Below are 22244 nucleotides of genomic sequence, written 5' to 3' on the forward strand. Positions count from 1 at the left end.
GGCTCTCCTCGGGAGGTCATAGGGCTGTGGGAATATTTTCATGTTTTTGGCCTCCTTCTGCTCCTTTCCCAACCTTTTCTCCAAAGGAATAGAAAAAAGTCAGCCGTCCAACCTCTGAGGCCACCGGACGGAGTGTGACCGCAGGGCCCCTTCTGACCAGGCAGAAGTCCCAGGTCTCTGCTTGTGGACCTGTGGCAGGGACACCCCCCAAAGCAGCTCATCTACAAGGGCTTGCCCTGTCAGCCGCATGGTCTCTCCCGGGTCCCCAGGGAAGAAGCTCGAGAAGGATCAGCCTGGCCCTGGCTGTGTGCAGCAGCACCCTGGCAAGGGACCAGCGTGAGGCCCTTCCTGCCCTAGCAGAGAGCCATCTGTGAACACCCAGCGGGTCAGAAGTTCAGGAGCCAGCCCTCTGACGCAGTCTCTCCTCAGCCACCTACGCACGGGCAGCCAGAAGCGCCAGGCCTCAGTGCATTCTCCCGCCCCCTTTCTCTCCCAACCTCCCTTTCAGGGTTCACAAGGCTGCTGTGTGCACAACCACGCCAGCTCAGGGCTCCACCTCGGACGGACATACCACCCAGGGGGCAGCAGGGCAGCGGCTCCACGGTGCTCACCAACCGCCCACGAACAGTGGCTGGGAAGGCTTTGCCATCTGTTCATGAGCCTGCTAAAGCCCCTGTGTCTCTCTGTGCCTTCTCATCTGTGAAGGGAGAGCGGGAGCCACCCCATCTCAAGAACTTGTTGCAAGGCAACTCAGGAGATTAGAAAACTAGGTCAGTGAGATGGCTTCAGAGGGGAAGGACAGGCACCGCCAACTGGGACTGCCCGAGTTCGATCCTTGGGACAAATGATGAAGGCAGAAAAACAGCCCCGAACTCTACACATGCACCCTGCACGAATGGCCAGTGAGTAAATAAGTAAATGATAGAGCCAGGCGTTGGTGGCGCACACCTTTAATCCCAGCACTCGGGAGGCAGAGGATCTCTGAGTTCGAGGCCAGCCTGGTCTACAGAGCAAGTTCCAGGACAGGTTCCAAAAACAATACAGAGAAGCCCTGTCTCAAAAAAACCAAAAAAAAAAAAAAAAAAAAGATACCCCATGGACGTCCGTAATGCTGATGTACCGCTCACAACATACTAATTGAAACTGAGTCGGATAACCCTGGTCAGTGATCCTGCCTCATTTACAATCCGGATAGGAACTCCACAAGCCACTCCCAAGGTACATGTTACAGGGTCAGAAACAATGAAACAAGGCATCGGAGCAGTGTGGCAACAGGTTCTGGTGGTTGGCTGTCCATTCTTAGGGCTTTGAGGCCTGGCTGAGAACTGAAGAGACCTGAGATTTCGTGTTCCAACTCCTTCACTTGGAAACAATAAGCCCACAAGGTCCACAGAGGGATGAGCAACCTCCTGGACAGTCCATCCCCATGGATACCCAGAAGAACCATAGAAGCATCCTGGACAGTCCATCCCCACGGGTACCCAGAGGAGCCTTAGGCATCATGGAGAGATGCATCCTGGACAGTCCATCCTCATGGATACCCAGAGGAGCCTTAGGCATCATAGAGAGATGCATCCTGGACAGCCCATCCCCATGGGTACCCAAAGGAGCCTTAGGTATAGCTGATAGATGCATCCTGAACAGTCCATCCCCATGGATACCCAGAGGAGCCTTAGGCATCATAGAGAGATGCATCCTGGACAGCCCATCCCCATGGGTACCCAGAGGAGCCTTAGGCATCATGGAGAGATGCATCCTGAACAGTCCATCCCCATGGATACCCAGAGGAGCCTTAGGCATCATAGAGAGATGCATCCTGGACAGTCCATCCTCATGGATACCCAGAGGAGCCTTAGGCATCATGGAGAAATGCATCCTGGACAGCCCATCCCCACGGGTACCCAGAGGAGCCTTAGGCATCATGGAGAGATGCATCCCTTGAACATAGGTTCTTACTGCACATTCACAGCCCACTTACTTTGGTTTAACTTCTCTGTGGCAATGGCCTGAAGCAGAAGAGAAGGCTGTCTAGGTGTGTAGTCTGACTAGAGACCTTCTCTCAGGTGGACTCTGAACAAGCACGTGCATACATGAGAGCGAAAGACAGGAACAGACGACAGACAGACAGGCAGACACTGGGGAGATTGGGGGGAGTGGACACTAGAAGTCCCAGCCCAGAGGCAGGCAGAAGTGCCCATGCCCTGCAAGAGAAGCTTTTTGCTGGCCTCTCCCTGTTTTCCTGTGAAGACCAGCTCTTAGCAAGGACAGACACCGTCCAGATGGGTCACTGGGAGTCCACAAGCCCCGCCCACCAGGATTCAAACCACAGGCCACACCCAGGCCTGGCTGGGAATGGCATCTCTCATGTTAGGAAATATGAACCTCCAGGATCCCATATGGGTCTGGGAGTGCCCTCACAGAGAGCCCTTTGTGCCTGGGAGAGGGGTGGCCTGTTTATTCTGGCAGCTGTCCAGACATTGCCTACCTCCATTCACCGGGGCGCCCCACCTTCCCTCTGCGTTTGGCCCCTCCCTTCCTCCCAGGACACCAGCGACTCTACCAAGGGCAGGAACTCAGGAGGAGGAGGAGGCCTAGCTCTGAGGGAACCGTGACCCCGGAGAGCCTTAGGCTTAGAGGCTGAGATGACTTCAGGGCCTGCTGTCAGAAAGAGACAGGGCTCAGGGGACAGTCTCAGGATGAGGGAGCATGGAGTAGAAACAAGGAATATCCTCAGGGCTGGAATGGAGTTGCTCCGTGGCTACCAACACCTTCCAGTTCCTTCTGCCTGGGAAGAGGGTGGGATACGGCGCCATCTGGCTTGTTGCTGGGAGACACCGTCTCTAAAGGTCCACGATTATAGTTGCAACTGCTCTTGTTTCTTTTAAAAATGAAGCTAAAAAGCCCACAGGAATCTCACGCTCCTCAGTCTTCCTCCCCCTGCTGTCGGCTCCTATTATGAATCCACGACATCTGCTGGGAGTTAATTATGCGTTGTGTGAAGGGTGCAGACCTCCCTTTAACGGATTTCCCGTCTGGGTGAGTGCTAACCCCTCTAACCCCTCGGCTCCTTCCCCGGCCCCCCATCCCCCAACAGGGAAAAGATGTGCCTGACCTCCAGCCCTCTGCTGCCTGAAGTCTGCCTCTCCCTCCCTGCTGCATGCCAGGGGCTGCCTGCTGCTGAGCCAGAGGCCTCTTCCCTGGCCAGACCTCATTTCCCACCCCTAGGAGACTCCAGCTCTGCCAGTGCGGGGACCAGGGCCAAGCACAAACCGGCAGTAGTCACCTACAAGCACCCGGCACTAGGCCCGCCACAGGCTAGTGTTCATACTCTCAAGGAGAGAAAGGGAGTAAAGATGGCTTCCTGAAGGCCCAGTAATGGAATGTGACATGTGACCCTTTCTTCCAGGAGGGTCCAAGTGGAGCTTCACACAGTTCCTGTGCTTTTTTTTTACATTCCCCCCCCCATGTGTATCCAGACATAGCCATTCCCAGGATGGCTCAGTTTTTCTCCTAAGAAGCTATGAGCAGGAAATAGTGTGGGGTAATACCCTGAACCATTGCCCTCTGCGGTGTCGAATTTCACTGACTTAGGAGACAGCTAATTGTGCACTGTTGGGACATCTCAGAGCTTGTCACACAGGCTGCTCTGGGTCTTGACAAGTCACAGCTTCTCAGAACTGCACGGTCCTTCTAAGCCACCCCTTTCCAGAGTCAGGGTGCAGCTGATAAAGTGAAGGCTCCTATGTCCTGGGTATCATTTCCCTAGGCCACTCAGTAAAGAGAATCTCAAGGTTGACTAAAAGTAATCGTGTCGTAGCTTAATCTAAGCATTTGGATGGCTGAGCCTGGGGGATCACACATTTGAGGCCAACTTAGCTTGGGCAATTTAGCAAGTTCTTATTTAGAGAGAGAGAGGGGGGGAGGGAGAGAGAGGGAGAGAGAGAAGGAGAGAGAGAGAGAGAGGGAGAGAGAGAGAGAAGGAGAGAGAGAGAGAGGGAGGGAGGAAACCAGGTACCAGGGAGATGGCTCTGCATCAGGGAACGATGCTTGCCACACAGTCCTGGGACCTGAGTTCCATTCCTGAACCCACATGAAGGTGTTAGGAAGGAAAGAAGCAACTCCAAGAAGGGCGTTGGTGGCGCACGCCTTTAATCCCAGCACTCAGGAGGCAGAGGCAAGTGGATCTCCGTGAGTTCAAGGCCAGCCTGGCCTACAGAGTTCCAGGATAGCTAGGGCTACACAGAAACCCTGTCTTGAACCGTCCCTCCCAAAAAGAAGCAACTCCAACAACAACTCCACAATCACACACACACACACACACACACACACACACACACAAATAATAACAACAATAATGAAGAAGTTTTAGTAATGTTAAAGCCTGGCGTAGGAGTGCATGCCTATAATCTTAGTGTTCAGAGGCTGTGGCAAGAAAATTGCCATGAGTTCGAGGCCAGCCTGGACTAACTAGTGGAGTGCCAAACCGGAATATGTAGTGTGACCCCATTTAAAGAAAGTAACGATGGCATCTGTAGCTGTTAACTACCTGTATACAGATCACTGCTCACCTTTTTATAAGAAGAGTAATTATGTTAATCCCAGCACTCGGGAGGCAGAGGCAGGCGGATCTCATGAGTTCGAGGCCAGCCTGGTCTACAGAGCGAGTTCCAGGACAGCCTCCAAAACAATACAGAGAAACCCTGTCTCCAAAAAAAAAAAAAAAAAAAAGAAGAGTAATTCCTCTGGTTATTTGCTTTCTGTCTTCAAAGTGCAGGCTGGATATTGGAAGAATTCTAGGATGAAGAAGAGTGGTGCTCAGTGGCAGGGTGCCCGGCTGTCATGTGCGAGGCCCTGATTTGACACCCGAGGAGGAAGGGGTTGGACACAGTGAATGAGACACAGGAGCCTCCCCCAGCATTTGGGCAGAACTAGAGGGTATACACAGTGGGGGACACGTGACTGGCCAGTGTGTTGGGTACAGCCTTTCACAAGGGGGCTACAGTCCCATTCTTTCTCTTTCTGGTGGGTGTCTTCCTATTAAGCTAACTACTCTCTGTGTGGGTTCATGCACCTTCGCATATACACAGGGGGGGCAGAGAGGATGCCAGGTGCCCAGCGCTGTCCTCTCTGCCATGTCCCCTTGTGAAGGGTCTCTCAGTGGCTCTGCAGCGGAGCTGGAAGCCAGCTATCCCCACCTCCTATCTCTACCTCCTGGGAAAAGCTAGGGTCACCTCTGCAGGCAACTGAGACAGAGTCTCTCTGTGTAGCCCTGAACTCACTTGGTAGACCAGGCCGGCCTTAAGCTCACAGAGATCCGCCTGGCTCTGCCTCTCGAGTGCTGGGATTAAAGGCGTGCGCCCCCGCTGCCTGCCTGACACCCTGCTTTTTACATGGGTTCTGGGGGCACAAGATCTGTTCCTTGTAAGTGAAAAAGCAAGTCCCGTAATCCGGTGAACTGTCATCTCTCTGGCCTCCCCCCCCCTTTTTTTATTTTTGGAGACAAAGTCTGACTGTGTATTGCATGCTGAGTGGCCTGAATGTCACCTCACTAATTAGCCTAGGCTCATTAAGTAACCGTGATCTTTCTGTGATCTTCCCAACTCCGCCTCCCAAGCTCTAAGATTACAGGTGGCAACCATCACGCGTATTGTCCGTGGTGTGGCATCTGCAGTTCAAATGTACAAAGACCTGTTAAAATGCTAACACCTGTGCCTAGAGTGGTGTCATGGGCCTGTGATCCCAGCACTTGGTTGGTGAAGTAGGGGGAATCAGGAGTTTTAGGCATGCCTGAGCTACACAGTAAGTCTCAAGATAAATGAATAAACAATGGAGGAATGGAAGCTCACCAATCTGGGGGGACTCTGTGGTATGTATCTTTAAGAGGCATCATGGGAAATTCTGAACAAGTGGCCACACTGTTCCACGTGGATCCAAACTGCAGCTAAAACAGGAATCGACTGGACAAACCACAGTTGCTTTCCCGGAATGTATGCTCTAAGAAATTATTTATATTTCTATTTTAAAAATAGCACTAATTTCTCCTGCCTTCATTATAATTAATGTAGCCAGCTTAGAAGGTGCCATAATAAAACACTTGTGACCCTTCACCGAGGGAGGGAGAGATGGTTGGTAACTTTATGCTGTTCCTTCCTTACGTATTTTTAAATAATGTTGACAACACACTTATGATTTGATATCAGTGTCTCTTGTATTTTTTTAACTAAGTCTCTCTGAGGTCTGCACAATGTCTCCATTAAATGGGTATGCCTTACTTTTATAATCCTTCCCTAGTAGGAAATTGAAGTTCTTCTCAATAATTGAACAATAACCAGATGAAACATCTCTGTGCATAGCCCATTATCAACTCTTTGTTAGTGTGTTTGTGTTTGTTTTGTTTTTTGAGACATGGTCCCAAGTAGCCCAGAGTAGCCTAGAACTTTCTGAAAATGCCCTGAAATTCCTGACAGTCCTGCCTTTACCTCCCAAGGCCTGGGTTACACCATTTTGGGGATTGAAGCCAATGCTTCGGACACATTAGACAAGCACTCTACCAACTGAGGTACAGCTCTAACCCTGTCTGTTCATTCTCTGTGATAGTTTCAACTAGCCCAGGCTAGTCTTGAACCCACTATATAACGGAGGCTGACACTGAACTCCTGATCCTTCTGCCTCTGCCTCGTGAGGCCTGGAATTACAAGTCATATGCCATCGTGTCCACCCTGTTTTACCAACTTATTTTGTTGTTGTTGTTGTTGTTTGGTTTTTCAAGACAGGGTTTCTCTGTACTGTCTTAGAGGCTGTCCTGGAACTCACTCTGTAGACCAGGCTGGCCTTGAACTCACAGAGATCTGCATGCCTCTGCCTCTGGAGTGCTGGGATTTAAGGCGTGTGCCACCAATGCCTGGCTCAAACTTATTTTGTAAAATTAATTTTTTTTACAAGAGTCAAAAACTGAACCCGGGGCATTGAACATGCTAGGCTAGTCATGATCAACATTTCTTTTTTGCTTCATTTAGATGGAAATGGACCATTGGATCCATTGAATGTGGGCTAGGGACATAACTCAGAGGTAGAATGCTTGCCTAATATGTACAAGGTCCTAGGTTTGATTCCCCAGCACTGAAAGGGAGAGGTATTTTAGAGGCTCCTAGTAGACATGCCACCAACTTCCTGCCTCGTTTGTGGCTTGACCCTCATCTGCATGGAGCGGAATGAATACCGGGGTGTGCCACAGTCATCCCACAACCCTTTTAAGGCCTGATAAAGGATTTCACTTTTGTAGGCAGCAGCAGAAGTCCTAAGTGGATGTTTTGTTGACATAGCACAGCCATGTCAAGGACCCTACAGCCTCCGGGTCAGAAGGATGGCGAAGTCCAAGTGTTGACGATGTGCACAGGAAATGGCCACCATGCCCCACCACATATTTGGCCTGAAGACTGATGTCTTAGAGACTTCTCCTACCAGGAGTAGCCGGCCCCGCCTCCTTAAGCCAGCGGTATACCACACATCCTCTCTCTTTGTTTATCTAAGACAATTCCGCCTTCTTGCCCAGCTGTATACCATAACTGACTCCCAGTCCAACCATGTATAATAAACACATTGAGGCCAGACCACCGATCTCAGCTTTCTGTGTGTGTGTGTGTGTGTCTGTCTGTCTTTTCTTCATTCCCTTGCTGCCCAATCAGGTCTGGCCCTGGAACATCAGGTTGTTCTAAGTCCCCCTATTCATTACATGTAGGTATATCTCACAGGACAAAAAGACACACAAATCCACAAACTCGGTATTTTCTTTAAACTCTTGCATTAGACACAATAGAACATTAGGCTGTTACAGCCCCTCATACATCAAAGCCTTCTTTTAGTGGCTCTTGGATACCTTGTATCTGTGAGGGCCACTGTCACCTGTGTGATCAGGTGTTAGTCTGATGGGTCTAGTCTCCAGGTTAGTCTTTGGCTAGCAACATTGAGTGGGATGACAGGCTGTGCCATTTTTAAAGCCTCACTTCTCCTAAAATGCTGGTCTCCTAATGATGCCTTCACAAAGGTTGCTCCATGTGGTGAGCCTTCTATCATGAACAAACTTAAACCTGAAGACACTCCTCCTCTATGGCCTTTCTTGGCATGCATGGGACTCTGAGTTTGATCCACAGAACACCAAATTTAAAAAAAGAACCAGTTGAGGTAGAAAGATCCATCCTAAAAATGGATGGTAGCATTCCCTGTTTTAGTGTTGTACTGAGTACCAAGAGACACAGCCAAACACAGAGCCAATTACCGACTAAAGATACAATGTAACCAGCTGATACCCAGCTATGGATACAATGTAACCAGCTGTGGCTAGACCATAGATACAATGTAACCAGCCACACAGAAGACCACAGAAGGATACAATGTAACTAGCTGACATAGATACAATGTAACCAGCCACACAGAAGACTACAGAAGGATACAATGTAACTAGCTGCTTCTGGAGTATGGATACAAGTCCCCAGCTGCTTCTGGATCATGGATACAAAGTAACCAGCTGCTTCACGCCTTCCCAACCATGACATACTACATCCTAGAGCTGCAAGCCAAAATAAGCCTTTTCTCCCTTCAATTTCTTTTGTCGGGCATTTGTTTTCCTGTTTGTTTTCCTGTTTGTTTTTCAAGATAGGGTTTCTCTACATAGCCTTGGCTGGCCTGAAACTCACTTTGTAGACCAGGCTGGCCTGGAAACTCACAGAGATCCACCTGCTTCTGCCTCCTGAGAGCTGGGATCAAAGGTGTGGGCCACCACCACCGGCCTGGCTTGTCAGGATATTTTTTTTTAACAGCAATGAGACAAGCAATGAATGGAGACACTGAGGATGACCTTGGATCCCTGTACCACCTCTGCTGTGGAATAACCCTTCTGTATTCTGAAGATGTATTACTCCCATTGCTTAATAAAGAAACTGATTGGCCTGTAGCAAAGCAGGATAAAGCTAGGCAGGACAGTCAAACTGAGGATGCTGGGATGAGGAAGCGCAGGCAGAGTGGGAGACACCAGCCAACCACCAAGGAAGCACGGCTTGTACAAAATTAGGTAACAAGCCATGAGCCTTGTGGCAAAGTATAGCTAAGAAATATGGGTTAATTTAAGTGTAAGAGTTAGCTAGTAACAAGCCTGAGCTATTGGCTGGGCACTTTTAAGTAATATTAAGCATCTGAGTGGTTATTTGGGAACTGGATGGCAGGAGAGAAATGTACTTCCTCTTTTGCCTCCCAAGTGCTGAGATGATAGACATATACCACCAAGCCTGGCTTATATTGTGCTGGGATCAAATCTAAAGATTCCTGTGTGTAAGCAAACATTTCACCAAGTGAGCTATAACCCTGTCCTGCCTCATGGGCAGCTTTTAAGCAATTCTTAACTAAGTTGTCCACTTGGTATGACTGACCTTTTCTGGTTCTCCTAGAGCTCTTACTAGGTAGCCTGAGATAATACATATTTAGGCTCAGTGGCTAAAAGCATTGGCTGTTCTTCCAGAGGACTCAGGATTTGATTCCCAGAACCTACATGGCATTTAATAGTCATCTGTAACTCCTGTCTCAGGGGAACTAATGCCCTCTTCTGGTCTCCACAGGCACCAGGCATGTAGTGGTGTACAGAGATATGTCAGCAAAATACCTGTATACATGAAAAATATTTCTTTAAAAAATACATAGCCAGGCGTTGGTGGCACACGCCTTTAATCCCAGCACTTGGGAGGCAGAGGCAGGCGGATCTCTGTGAGTTCGAGGCCAGCTTGGTCTACAAGAGCTAGTTCCAGGACAGCCTCCAAAGCCACAGAGAAACCCTGTCTCGAAAAACCAAAAAAAAAAAAAAAAAAAAAAGATCTTCAGGGAGAGTTTTGGGATGGGAAACAGCCCCAGTCTCGATTTTCTGGACGTAGACAGACACCTGACCTTTACCAAGGCCAGTGCAACACTCAGGTGACTGAGACTCACCTCTGCTCCTGAACCAGTCCTAGCTTCACAGCCAGCAGGGACCAAGCACCTGCTGGCTGCCTCGGATTCAACCAAGACAAGAAGGTGCCAAGGCACTGCTGCTTCAATCTGATTGGCTGCTGGGGCCCCCCAGTCAAGGCTTGGAGAATGCTGGGCTGTGTGATCAGACAAGGGAGAGCTGGGGGTGTTAGAAGCCAAGATAAGGCTGCCTTGTACACTGTACAGCAAACAGGAAATCCTGTCAGACACAAAGGATGCTTCCAAGGCCAGCAATGGAGGCAGGCAGAGCTGCCAGCAAACTCACTTCGCCCAGGAGGTCCTGCAGGAGTAAACTGCACAGATTTAGCTCTGGTTTCCTAGGGCTTCTGGGTACAAGGGAACACGGAACACAGCAGGGCAAGCGGGGCGTATCAGGGGTCACGGTAGAGGCACCAGCAAACAGCTCTACACAGAGCAAGCAGGCAGGTGTCCCCTGGCTGGGCCCAAGACGGAAGTGGGAGAAACCCTTTTTCCAGAGAGCTTGGATTCTAAGCCTGGATAATGTAGCAGCTACAAGCCGCGGAGTCTGTGGTGGAAGCTCCAAGGCGAACACACACTGGTACAGCCCACAGCACTCCCTGAAGGGCACCCACACGGGCCGAGGGCCTTGACCACCACCACCTTCGATACCCACATCCTTGCCCACTGTGTCTTCCTCTAACTTCACGGGGTTCTGCGTCAGCAAATTAGACCCCTTGGTTTCCCAAGAGCTGCCATTCTTTTTTTTTTTTTTTCGAGACAGGGTTTCTCTGTGGCTTTGGAGGCTATCCTGGAACTCGCTTGGTAATCCAGGCTGGTCTCGAATTTACAGAGATCCACTTGCCTCTGCCTCCCGAGTGCTGGGATTAAAGGCGTGCACCACCAACACCCGGCGAGCTGCCATTCTTAATTAACTCTTCTGCAAGGCGGGGGTGGGGGGGTGGGGGGAGCACAGGGCTTCCCAGAAGCCGGCTTCAGTGCTATTTCCAGCTGGAGTGGACTGGCAGAAATGAGCCATCCCCCCCTTGGAAAAGGGCTCCCCAAATGCGGAAGGGGCACTCTTCTTCTGCCTAGATGAGGCTCACACAGGGCAAGGAGACGCTCACGTGGTCCCTGTCAGACGCTGACAGGACAGATCCAGGCCCAGCCCAGCCGTTGTTCTGCTCCCGCCTAAGGCCAGACACAGACACCTCCCAACCCGACTGGCATCAGCGGTGGCTCTGGGAAGAGCCGCAGCCAAATCCAGGAAAGGGGCCCAGGACGAACTCCAGCTGGAGGCTCACAGCCTTACTCATCCTGGGGTCACGGCCGGGTCAAAGAAATGCCCGTGTGGGAAGGAGAAAAGCAGACACCTGTAGACATTTGCGCCCTCCTGTGTCCTGTAGCCTGTTTGACCTGGTATGGGAAAACTCCCAGAGCCAAAGAAGTTTCCAGAAGTCACGAAGTTCCCTCATGGTAGATGTTTCTTACGTCTTTTTGTTTGTTTGTTTGGTTTTGAACTGTTGCTTTTGCGACTGGAGAACAAAGCCAGACGTTGTAGCCTTACAAAGCGTGCCAGAGAGGTGTTCTACCATTAACAACATCTTCAATCAGAGTTCAGACTTTGCTCTCCTTGGGTCTCCTGGAAACAGAGCCGCCTCTCGGACTGGTTACTGGGCAGACTCCGAGGCAGTTTTCCAAAGCACCCAGATGCCTGGCCTTGCTTCACAGAGGAATATTCTACAATATGTGGGGCTTGGTAAGAGATTCAATCCCCCCACCCCACCCCCAACACACACACCTAAGAACTAGAACTTCTGGAAACCTGCTTCGGGAAGAAGAATTACGTCCTCCAGTGATACGTGAGATATTCTCGGAATTCTTTTTTTTTTTTTTTATGCCTTTCTTCATACCATTATCGCCCAGTTTCATAGGAAGTCACCTGCCGGCCATTTACTAGGGCTCTGTTAACTCTTATCTCCGAATACACATCTGTAGCTGAGTGAGGCGAGGGTGCCTCTTCATTTCCCCACCCCAAGTTGAGTGCAGGGTCCGGGGCTGACTGAGAGAGTAAGGTGACAACGTCTGAGTCCATCCGGTCTGATCCCAACCAAGTCAGGCCCGACCCCTGCAGTAGGGCTTAATCAAAGCTGCCCCCATCAAAGGGGCTGCAGGCTCGGTCTCAGCCACAAACGTCTGGCTCCTGGTTGGTACCCGGAGACTGAGAGAGGTCTCTAGGGAGGTGCATTTCCTGCTTCTAGAAACTTGGCCTGGGGCCTTTCCCAGCAAGGGCCTCGCCTTTCCTCTCCTCCCGCCCTCGGGGCGGGTCCAGCCTTGCCACCCAGCGCGGGCTGCAGCACGTGGCTGGGGGTTGGGGGATGGGTGGCTTCCAGGGCGCGCAGCTACCCCGCAGGGTGGCCACGGCCCTCCCTTCTCCCTCGCCCTCGTGACTTCTGGTAAAAGCCCGGCTCGTCCCCACCCACCTCCGCCCTCCACCGCAGCCCTAGGGCCGCGCCTCCTCGGGAGGGAGGCTGAGCCGTCTCCCGCCCCTGGCAGCCGGCTGCGCTTCGGAAACTGTTGACTCAGAGGGTGGCCCAGCGGCCAGCGCCTGATGTCAGCCTGGAGCCCGGCCGCTGCGCTGCGGGGAGGCGAAGGGGAGGCTGGGCGGGTGCGGGCGAGCGGGGCGGGTGCGGGCGAGCAGCCCGGTGGGCGCCGCGGGGGACGGGGGGGCTGCGGCTGCCCCGGCGCCCGTGACTCACGGTGCGTCACCGAGCAGATACCGGAGGCTCCCGGCTGTTGCTGACTCATGAGAAAGCTGTGAGCAGCCCGGGTGGTTTCGGGGCGCCCCGAGCCGGAAAACCCCCAAGAGGAGGAGGCTGGGGCGCGGGAAGCCGCACGGCTGGCAGCTGTTAGGGCCACCTGCAGCGCGGCCGCCTGCGAGCGACCGTGGGCTGCAACATCCCCCACCCCTGCCCACCCTCCGTGGTTTCCTGTGCCCCCCCCACCACACCACACCCCCGGGCAGGGTCAGCCTGCAGCCGAGCATGCGAGTTCCCTCCCTGGTGTAGCAGGGCTGTTCCTAGGCGTCCACAGTGGCAGGGGTGTTACCTGAGGTCACCCATGTTTGCTCTCCGTCCCCCCCCCCCGCCCCCAGGTCTGTCTGGGAAGAGCAGGGCGCGCATCACGGACTGGGTTCTTTCCTTCCCGCCCTCTCTAGGGAACTACGCTGCGGCTCTGGACGCCACTGGCTGGACCGAAGCTTGGCTCCAGATCTTTCCTGTCACTGAAGGCTGACCGCAAGGCCCCCGCGGCACTCAGGAAATGCAGCCAGGGGTCAGAGAATTCTCAGAAAGGGGTGTGGATCCGGAGGAGTTGTCTGGGTGGTGTCCTCCCTGTCCTAAACAGGGACAAATTCTCTAACGTTAAAGATATGTTGAGGCCCCTCCGTGCTAGGCTTTCTGCCCCAGGTAGGACAATACTGCGAGATCTGATGAGGCCTCGCGGGCGCGCGGTTACAGTCTAACGTGCACCGCAGACAGTCCCGGGAAGGGGCAGGGTGGGTATGGAAAACAGTCGCAGTAACCCCAGTGGCCTGGCATTAGGGTGGGGACATTGGCAGGAAGGGCTTGGACAGATGGGAAAGAGTATTCCAAACAGCTCCAGGGCAGCCCTAGAGGCCCCGGGCACCGTAGGGTTAAGTTCTATAAACAGTGATCGGTCCCACATGCTTGGGAAGATTTCCCAGTGCAGGGTTGTGGCGCTCAGAAGCAGGCCCAGTGGCCCAGTGGGCCCTGGAGGAGTCTGTGGTGCCCACTGTTCCCGGCATGCAGACACGTCCATGCCCAGACACAGGGCCTTCCAAGAGTCCCACAGTCCCGCTCGGCCGCAGCTGCAGGAAGCAGCCTCGACCTTGGATGCCTTTTTATGATTTTGGTGCCTAGTGCAGAACCTTTGTAGTCCAGATTTCCAGTTCTTTTCCTAGTCTGTCCCTCGGTCACCGTACTGGCCTACACCAGCTCTTCTTACCCCGCTAGCACTGTGGGAATTCCTGGGGGCGCTTTTGAAAACGACGGAAGGCGTTTATGAGAGTCCCCCTCCTGGAAATGCGGTTCAGCAGAACCAGACTTGAGAGGGTCACCAGCCAGGCTGTCTGGAGGAGCCCCAGACTCAGAGCAGGGCCCTCAGAGTCCTCGTCTCTGATAGGCTGGGAAGGGTGCTGGCGAGCCAATAGGAGGGAGCCGTTGTCTTGGGCTCTGTCTTCCAGGCATCCACCAGACAGCAGAGGTCAAAGGTTCCAACCGGAAGCAGGGCAAGAACCAGATGACTTTTCTAGCCGGTGATAACAACCATGAGCCTCCTTAGCGGGGTGGTTAATCCCCCAAGGCAATGGCAGCCTTGTCACAACACCCCCAGGCATACCTGGCAAGGCGCCAAAGGCGTAGTTAAGGACAGGGGGCGGGGGGGGCGTTTAAGAAAGACCCTGAAGTCACATCTAAGGCCTTCTAGTTAGGCTGCTGCAAGGGAGATGACACCAGTTACCAAGTGGGTGACCAGATGTTCTCTCCAAGCAGCCTAAGGAGCACTGTAGGACTCGCGGGGTGGGGGGTGAGGAGGGGTCTACAGAAGGAGGGGGTTTTCTCACGAGCCCCAGATCTGGTCACTGTCAAGCAGTGTAGTTTCCATTTGTCATCGGAGGAGACCGGCTTTGTTTCCTCCTGGAGCAGCGAGTGGTTCTGGAATCTGAAGGGCCAGCATTAAGAGAAACCGGACAACTTCTGTGTGACCTTTGGCTGCAAGGTTTTGGAACTTTCTGTTTTTGCTGTGCACGCCTGGGACTGCAGGTCTCTAATCCTAGGGGTTTGGGTGTTAAACGCTAGAAAGTCTGGTTGAAAAGCAGCCAACTCACAGCAGACTGTTTCCTGAGGGCGGGGGTAGGGCAAATGTCAAGGTCCTGGGGGGGGGGGCGCAGAAGTGGCACCGCTTGCGTAATCAGCCTGGAACTGACTTCCTCGGAAACTCACTGGGATTGCCTCCAGGACCCTTTCCATGAAGCGCCAACGGCTCTGTGGACGGATTTGCAGGTCGGGGTGGGAGCTCGGGCAGGGTGCTCCACGTTCTCATCTTGTGGATGAGGAAATTGAGGAGGGGGAGAGCCTCCCCGCCCCCGCCCCGTGGCTAACTTGTGATCCTACTGCAATGCATGGAGTCTATCCACTCCAACGCAAGAACTCAGTCTACTCCAATGCAAGAATTCTTATTCGTCCTCCGGTGACAGCGGGCGGGACCGGTGGCTTCGCTCCCATCCCAGGCTCTGAACCAAAGGATCGAGCTTGGCACGCACACACACAACACAGATTCATACACATAGAGACACACATGCATGCACACACAGACACACACGGCAGGGAGCTCACACACACAGACTCATACACACAGACGCGCGCGCGCGCACATATACACGGCAGGGAGTTCACACACACTCGCATGCACACACAGAGACTCATACACACACACGCGTGCACACACACACACACACACACACACACACACACACACACACAGAGCCGGGAGCTGGGGCGCCCGTTTCCCTTCCCCTCCCCGGGGAACGCGAACTGCTCCGGGTGCCCCAAAGCCCAGCCTCCGCTGCCACTCCCGCCCGTTCCTGGCGCGCCGGAGTCTCGGCGGTCACGTCTCCCCATCCGGCTCCAAAGTGCGAGCCAGCTGCGGCCGGGCCAGCCCGTGGGAAGGCAGCGCCGGGGGGCGGGCACAGGAGTGGTCCCAGCCCCGCCGCGCCCGGGTCGGCAGGGGAGAGGTCCCCGCTGGGCAGGCAACGCCCCAGCTTGGCTCTACCAGGGCGGGGCCGGGGAAGCCTCCTGGCCGCGCCCCCGAGCGCCTCGCGGGCCCCTGTTGCTGGGGAGAAATGCTCGCCCGGCCCCGCCCCGAGCCCGGGGGCGCAGCGCCCTCTGCTGGAGAGATCTCGGAGCTACGCAGAGACCCCGCCCCGACCCAAGCGGAGGTTTCATTTAATATCACCATCCTCCTAGGGAAAAAGAAAAAAGACGACCGAACTGGAAAAAACGAGCCGTGTGCGTTGCAGGGCGTTTCGAAATGTGAAGAAAGAAGTCATACTGGCTTTTTTTTTCTAGAAAAATTTGCAAATTTTGGACGTATGCTTTTGTTTTTACACAGGGGGAGTCTTGTGATGTAGGCCAGGCTGGCGTTGAACTCAAGATCACTCTGCCTCCGCGGCTGAGGCTGTGATTACAGTTTGTCATCGCACACTCCTAGATGATTTCTTTGACTTTATTCTGACGGTGTGGATGCTCAAAAAACAAAACATTGGGACGGGCGTTGGTGGCACACGCCTTTAATCCCAGCACTCGGGAGGCAGAGGCAGGCGGATCTCTGTGAGTTCGAGGCCAGCCTGGTCTACAGAGCGAGTTCCAGGACAGCCTCCAAAGCCACAGAGAAACCCTGTCTCGAAAAAACAAAAAACAAACAAACAAAAAAAAAACCATTGTTTCTGTAGAAATGGGGGATAGACTCCTACCTAGCTGAGGCCACATTTTTACCATACTGAACGTTTCCTGCGTGGTTCCCTGCTCCCTGGTTGTGAGTACCTAAGGGGCTCACAGTAAAAGGGCCCGGCCCACTAGCGAGCGCCGTTAACTAGAATTCGGAGGCCAGATGGATTTGGGATGGAGGAATGCTCACAGTGGCCATCAGCTGACCTGTCCCCTAGAGGGGACAACACCCTGGAATCAGGCAGGCCCAGTCTCCACAGCAGAAAGCATGTCGGTTCACACTGAGTAGGACAAGCAGGTGTCGCAACCAGCTGCGTGTCTGGTAAGAGCAAACGGGCTCTCACAAGAGAGGAAAAGTCTTCCCGTCGAGTGTTTTCTGCAGCCCGGAGCTGGAGGTCGGGACGGGTGGGTGCACTAACCCCCGAGCCCACGGAGAGGCTGACGCGGTGAGCGAGTCTGTTCGACTTGTCTGGTATTTTAGTAATCCAGTGCTGCCCGCTGGTTAGATGTTTCTGAAGGGCAGGGTTTGGTTAGACTTCGGGAATGTGGCCTCCACCCCAGCCTACGCCCTTCAAGCCAGTATACCAACACCGAGAGGTTTTTCCTTCTAGGTCCACTTCTAGGACCAGCCTTGTCCCTGGAGACCCCACCTGGGGCTTTTGAGGGAAAGCAGAGGTACGACGTGACTTTCCCTGAACTGACCGTCAACTTGGGGACAGGGACTTCCAGTTCAGTCCCAGCCTGATCTCTCCAAGTCCTGAAACCAAACCACCCAATGTCTTCAGTGATAGGTTCACCACCCAGGACTGGGGTGCAACCCGCAACAGCAGCGGTATCCGATACTGTTTGGGAGCCTTGGGGGGGCTTACCGGGCCAACAGTTTATCCATCCCCTGCACTGGGATTGCCCTCGTCCTCTCTCTCTCTCTCTCTCTCTCTCTCTCTCTCTCTCTCTCTCTCTCTCTCTCTCTCTCTCTCTCTCTCTCTCTCTCAGGCAGGGTTTCTCTGTATTGTTGTGAAAAACCTCGGCATCAAAGCGCCGGGTACTGAACCGAACCCTCTGCCCAAGAACCGGGGCCAGACCACTGGCTGCAAATGCAAGAGGTGATTTATTGAGTACACAGGCGCCTGCTGATGCTACTGCAACTCGGGTGCACAGAATACCGGGCTTGCAGAGAGTACAATATTTATAGAGTTTTAATGGTTACATAAGTAACAGGCATTTCATTGGCTCATCTTGGGGGCAGGGGCAGTTCCCACGGACTAAGTTTCCTGGTATTACTTTATGAAAGACCCTGGCACGCTTCAGCAATTATTATCCGGGTCCCATGACTACTATGGTGATCATAGACACAACTGGGGGCAAGGGTAGTTGCCAAGGACTAGGTGTCCTGGTATTGTCATATGAAAGTTCCCAGCACGCTTCAGCAATTATTATCTGGGTCCCATGATTGCTATAGTGATCAGACACAATTGGGGGCCAGGGTAGTTGCCAAGGACTAGGTTTTCTAGTATTGTCATATGAAAGTTCCCAGCACGCTTCAGCAATTATTATCCGGGTCCCATGACTGCTATAGTGATCACAGACATCCTGTTTTGAGGGTGAGACACCTGGTCTGGGTTTCTTTCATTAGGCAACGGCCTGGCCTTACTTTTCTTTTCCTAGGGGGTCCTGGGTAGGAGTCTTTCAGTTGTATTGTTTTGGAGGCTGTCCTAGAACTCACTCTTGTAGACCAGCCTGGCCTCGAACTCACAGAGATCCGCCTGCCTCTGCCTCCCGAGTACTGGGATTAAAGGCGTGTGCCGCCGACGCCCGGGATTGCCATTTCTTAGCCGTATGTGTGCGCCACCCTCCCATTCGCTCAGGGTGCCCTGGGCATTTAAACACCTTACAAATTTAGAGATGGGATTTTTTTCTCAGTTCCCAAGCACTCTACCCCCCCCCCGCCGCTGCCGCCCCTTAACCAAGAGCTGTGTCTGACCTCGCACCCTGGACCACCAAATGACTTCCCATCTTACTCCTTTGGGTGCCTTCAGCTGTTTTCCTATAGCTGTAACGCGCTTAGACGTGGTGTCATGTCATCTGCAATGAAACCTTTCTATAAAGTCTGGGCGGGATGGCTGGGAGCCTACCTACTCAAACAAACAAACAGTTACTGGTTCTGGGATTCAGTGTTACAGGGTGCAGGGAGGGAGGCAGTACCAAAGAAGAGAGTACCATTTCAGTAACTTGTTTCCTCCAGAGGGTAACACTGAGGGGTTGGCCGGATGGCTCAGTGGTTAAAGAGCACATGCTGCCATTGCAGAGGAACCCAGCTCGGCTCCCAGCACTGGAGTCAGGGGGCTCACACCCAATCTGTAATTCCGGCTCTGGAGGACCCAAAGTGCTCTTCTGGCTCTCACAGGCACCACATGCACAAACCCTTGCACAGACAGCACACATAAGTTCACATAAAAAAGAATGCGTCTTTTTTAAAGAGTGATATTGGGTACAGTGGTGCACAGGCATCCCATCAGCCATGCCCATCAGCCACGCCCATCAGCCATCCTGCCTTCTATCTCTCTCAGCCTGGGAGGAGCTGAGGACAGGAAGCTGGCTCTAGCCACCTTGCCAAGCCCAGAGCAAAGCAGGGTTCGGGGCCATGCTTCAGGTTCCCCAAGATCTGACGGACTCAGGACTGGGGTACCACAGCCAGCTGCTGCCCCCCCCCCGTCAGCCACGGCGGCTGCTAACAGGGCACTGGGCTGGGGGGCACTGGACTGGGGGACACTGGGCTGGGGGGCACTGGGCTGGGGGACACTGGGCTGGGGGCACTGGGCTGGGGGCACTGGGCTGGGGGCACTGGGTTGGGGGGCACTGGGCTGGGGGCACTGGGTTGGGGGGCACTGGGCTGGGGGGCACTGGGCTGGGGACACTGGACTGGGGGCACTGGGTTGGGGGGCACTGGGTTGGGGGGCACTGGGCTGGGGGGCACTGAGCTGGGGACAGTGGGCTGGGGGACAGTGGCCTGGGGGGCAGACACGCTCTACCCCAGCGTGTTTCCCTGCAGGAGCGGACAAGGCCTGCTCTTGCAGAAGAACCACCTTCCCCCAACATGGCACACACTTTAATCCTCCTCACCGCGCTGTTTTATCGTCTGTAACCCCGCTAAATGTTTGCTCGGGCGGTAGGGAAGCTCACCAGTGCCACATCTGGCTTTCGGTCAACGTTTTTCTTTAGGAATTGGGACCCGACACTCCGTTTTGCTTTCGAGTGACCCAGGCGGGCTCCCTGGTCTGCCTTTTCTTTCTCTTTGCATTATATCAGCTCTATAGGAAGCCAGTTAGCATGGCGGTCACCCCACCCAAACCTGCTGGGGCCTTTTCTGCCTTGGGAGGATCATGGCCCGGTTTGGAACTCAGCGAAGCCACTAATGGCTCGATACCAGTCCCGAAGGACCCAATGAATTAAATTCCTTTTTAAAATGACATTGATTTCTTTATGCGTGTGTGCACGTGTGCTCATGGCATAGTGTGTGTGCGCGTGTGTACAGTGTATGCGTGTGCGTGTGCACGTATGCCCACGTGCGCATGGCATAGTGTATGCGTGTGCTCGGACTTGTGCGTGTGTGTGAGCGCACCCACAGGGCGGGTGTATGCGTGTGTATGTGTGTGTATAGTGTATTCGTGTGCGCGCTCTTGTGCGTGTGTGTGAGCGCACCCACAGGGCAGAGTGTATGCGTGTGTGTGTGTGTGCGCGCGCGCGCGCGCGCGCGCGCATGTGTGGAGGTCAGGATAATTACACTGGAGTTGGCTTCCTCCTTCACCATGTGAGTCAAGGGGATCAAACTCAGGTCAAGGCTGACGGCTAGTGCCTTCAGCTGCAGATTTCAACAGCCTGCCAACTCTCTAGTTCTTCTGGGCAAACAGTTCTATCAGGGCCAGTGACTGGGTATCAAATACTACAGCTACTACCCGATGCAGGCCTAGTGTCCTCAGGAAAGCCTGTCCATCCTTAAAAAAAAAAACATTGTGTGTGTGTGTGTGTGTGTGTGTGTGTGTGTGTGGCGGGGGTGGATTTGTCCGTGTCCATGCTTCAGCATTCCTGTGGAGAACAGAGGACATCTGGCCTCCCTCCTTCCACCACTCGAGTCCTGGGTGTAAAACTCAGGACATCAGGCTTGGTCAAGTCCCTGATATTGATGGCGATGGTGGAGTGTCTGTAATGGCTTGTGTATCCGTTACTTTCTGCTGCTATGATAAAACACCATGACCAAGGCAGCTTCAAGGAGAGCGTATTTGCGCCTCCAGTTCCAGAGGCAGACATGGTGGCCGGGGCAGGAACCCTCACACCTTCAGCTGCAAGCGCAGGGTGAGCCTCCCAGTAATGGAAACCACGGCTAAAGACACTGAGCTTCGAGGGTCCTGTGGCCTCTCTCTGGTGATGTCTCGCTTGTAACAAATGAAGCCTGTCTGAAGATCGCAGGGCGGAGCTAGCCACTAGCTAACCATGGAGAGGTCAGGAGGTCTGCACAGATAGACAGGAAGTGAGAGGGCTGGGCAGACAGGAAGTGAGGGCTGGGTGGAGGACCTACCTTGCTCTTTTTCAATGGGAAGCTAATGAGGTAAAGGTGGCTTTGGCTTGCTCCTTCTCTCTGATCTCAGTATTTTCCTGACTCCAGGTTTATATTATTCAGATCAATTAGAACTCCATGTACGCCGGGCGTTGGTGGCGCACGCCTTTAATCCCAGCACTTGGGAGGCAGAGGCAGGCGGATCTCTGTGAGTTCGAGGCCAGCCTGGACTACCAGGCGAGTTCTAGGACAGCCTCCAAAGCCACAGAGAAACCCTGTCTCGAAAAACCAAAAAAAAAAAAAAAAAAAAAAAAAAAAGAACTCCATGTACACCTCTCCATCAGAGAACCCAGTCTATCAGTCCCAACGTGTCCGTGTGTTCATGTGTTCATCCTTTCTTCATTCCCTCCTGGCCCTCAGGGCTCTAGGACCCAAGCCAAGCCAGGATCTGGCACCTCCCCTCCTCAAGAGTATAGTAGCATCCAGCAGAAAGAGGTGCTATTTATAAATTACCCATCTCCTGTAAGTAACCTCTCACCCGAGCTCCTGAGTAACCAAGTGAACTCCCTGGGTCGCCCAGTGAGACTTAGGCGTGGTTATTTGATATGTTCACTGTACCTGGGGTGAACAGACACCTGTTGGTGTGTCCCCAGGAGAATCCATGCAACATCTGGCACCCAAACAAGGATGCAACGGAGTCAAAGGTGCTGTGGAGAGCCAGCCATGAAACACGCAACTGAAGTGCAGCCATCCCAGGGTGGGGTCGTCCAGTGGGGGGGGGCGGAGTCCAGGTGACCACCATCTTCTATGTGGCACGGAGCCATACGTCTCCATGGTGAATGGGAGTCTGCCACATGATCACAGCACGCCCCCCAAATGGCTAGTACACTAGAGCCCATATTGCAGTGTCTGTAAATTGTATGTGGGAGCAGATTCTATAAGTGGGCGTGGCATCAGTGTTGTGGCCTCGGCTGTGGGAGATTAAGACAGGCTGTTTCCCTGAAAGAGCTTGGCTATGTGAGGAACACCAGAAAAGCTGTGCCGATGCTGTCCTCCATAGTAGCCTCTGCAGGAAAAAACGGAGCAAAGGGAGGATGAGATGGGAGGTGTCAGTTTGCTAAGGAGCTTTTTTGTTTTTTTGGTTTTTTTTTTTTTATGGGTAGAGGGAGTACAGATACAAATTAGGATTGTGCCAAGAG

The 22244-nt window shown here is 53.3% G+C and overlaps 2 long non-coding RNA genes across 2 annotated transcripts; both read left to right on the top strand.

Annotated features, from left to right (window-relative positions):
• The first annotated feature begins 1073 nt into the window (after window positions 1-1073).
• LOC121133662 lies at window positions 1074-7610 on the top strand. Its single transcript, XR_005870614.1, has 2 exons — window positions 1074-3036; window positions 7283-7610. It is a non-coding gene; the product is annotated as an uncharacterized LOC121133662 (long non-coding RNA).
• Window positions 7611-11188: 3578 nt separating this feature from the next.
• On the top strand, window positions 11189-15194 carry LOC121133698. Its single transcript, XR_005870664.1, has 2 exons — window positions 11189-11831; window positions 13187-15194. It is a non-coding gene; the product is annotated as an uncharacterized LOC121133698 (long non-coding RNA).
• Window positions 15195-22244: the final 7050 nt, after the last annotated feature.

The sequence above is a fragment of the Mesocricetus auratus genome, unplaced genomic scaffold (genome assembly GCF_017639785.1).
Source record: "Mesocricetus auratus isolate SY011 unplaced genomic scaffold, BCM_Maur_2.0 Super-Scaffold_100023, whole genome shotgun sequence".
NCBI classification, from domain to species: Eukaryota; Metazoa; Chordata; class Mammalia; order Rodentia; family Cricetidae; genus Mesocricetus; species Mesocricetus auratus.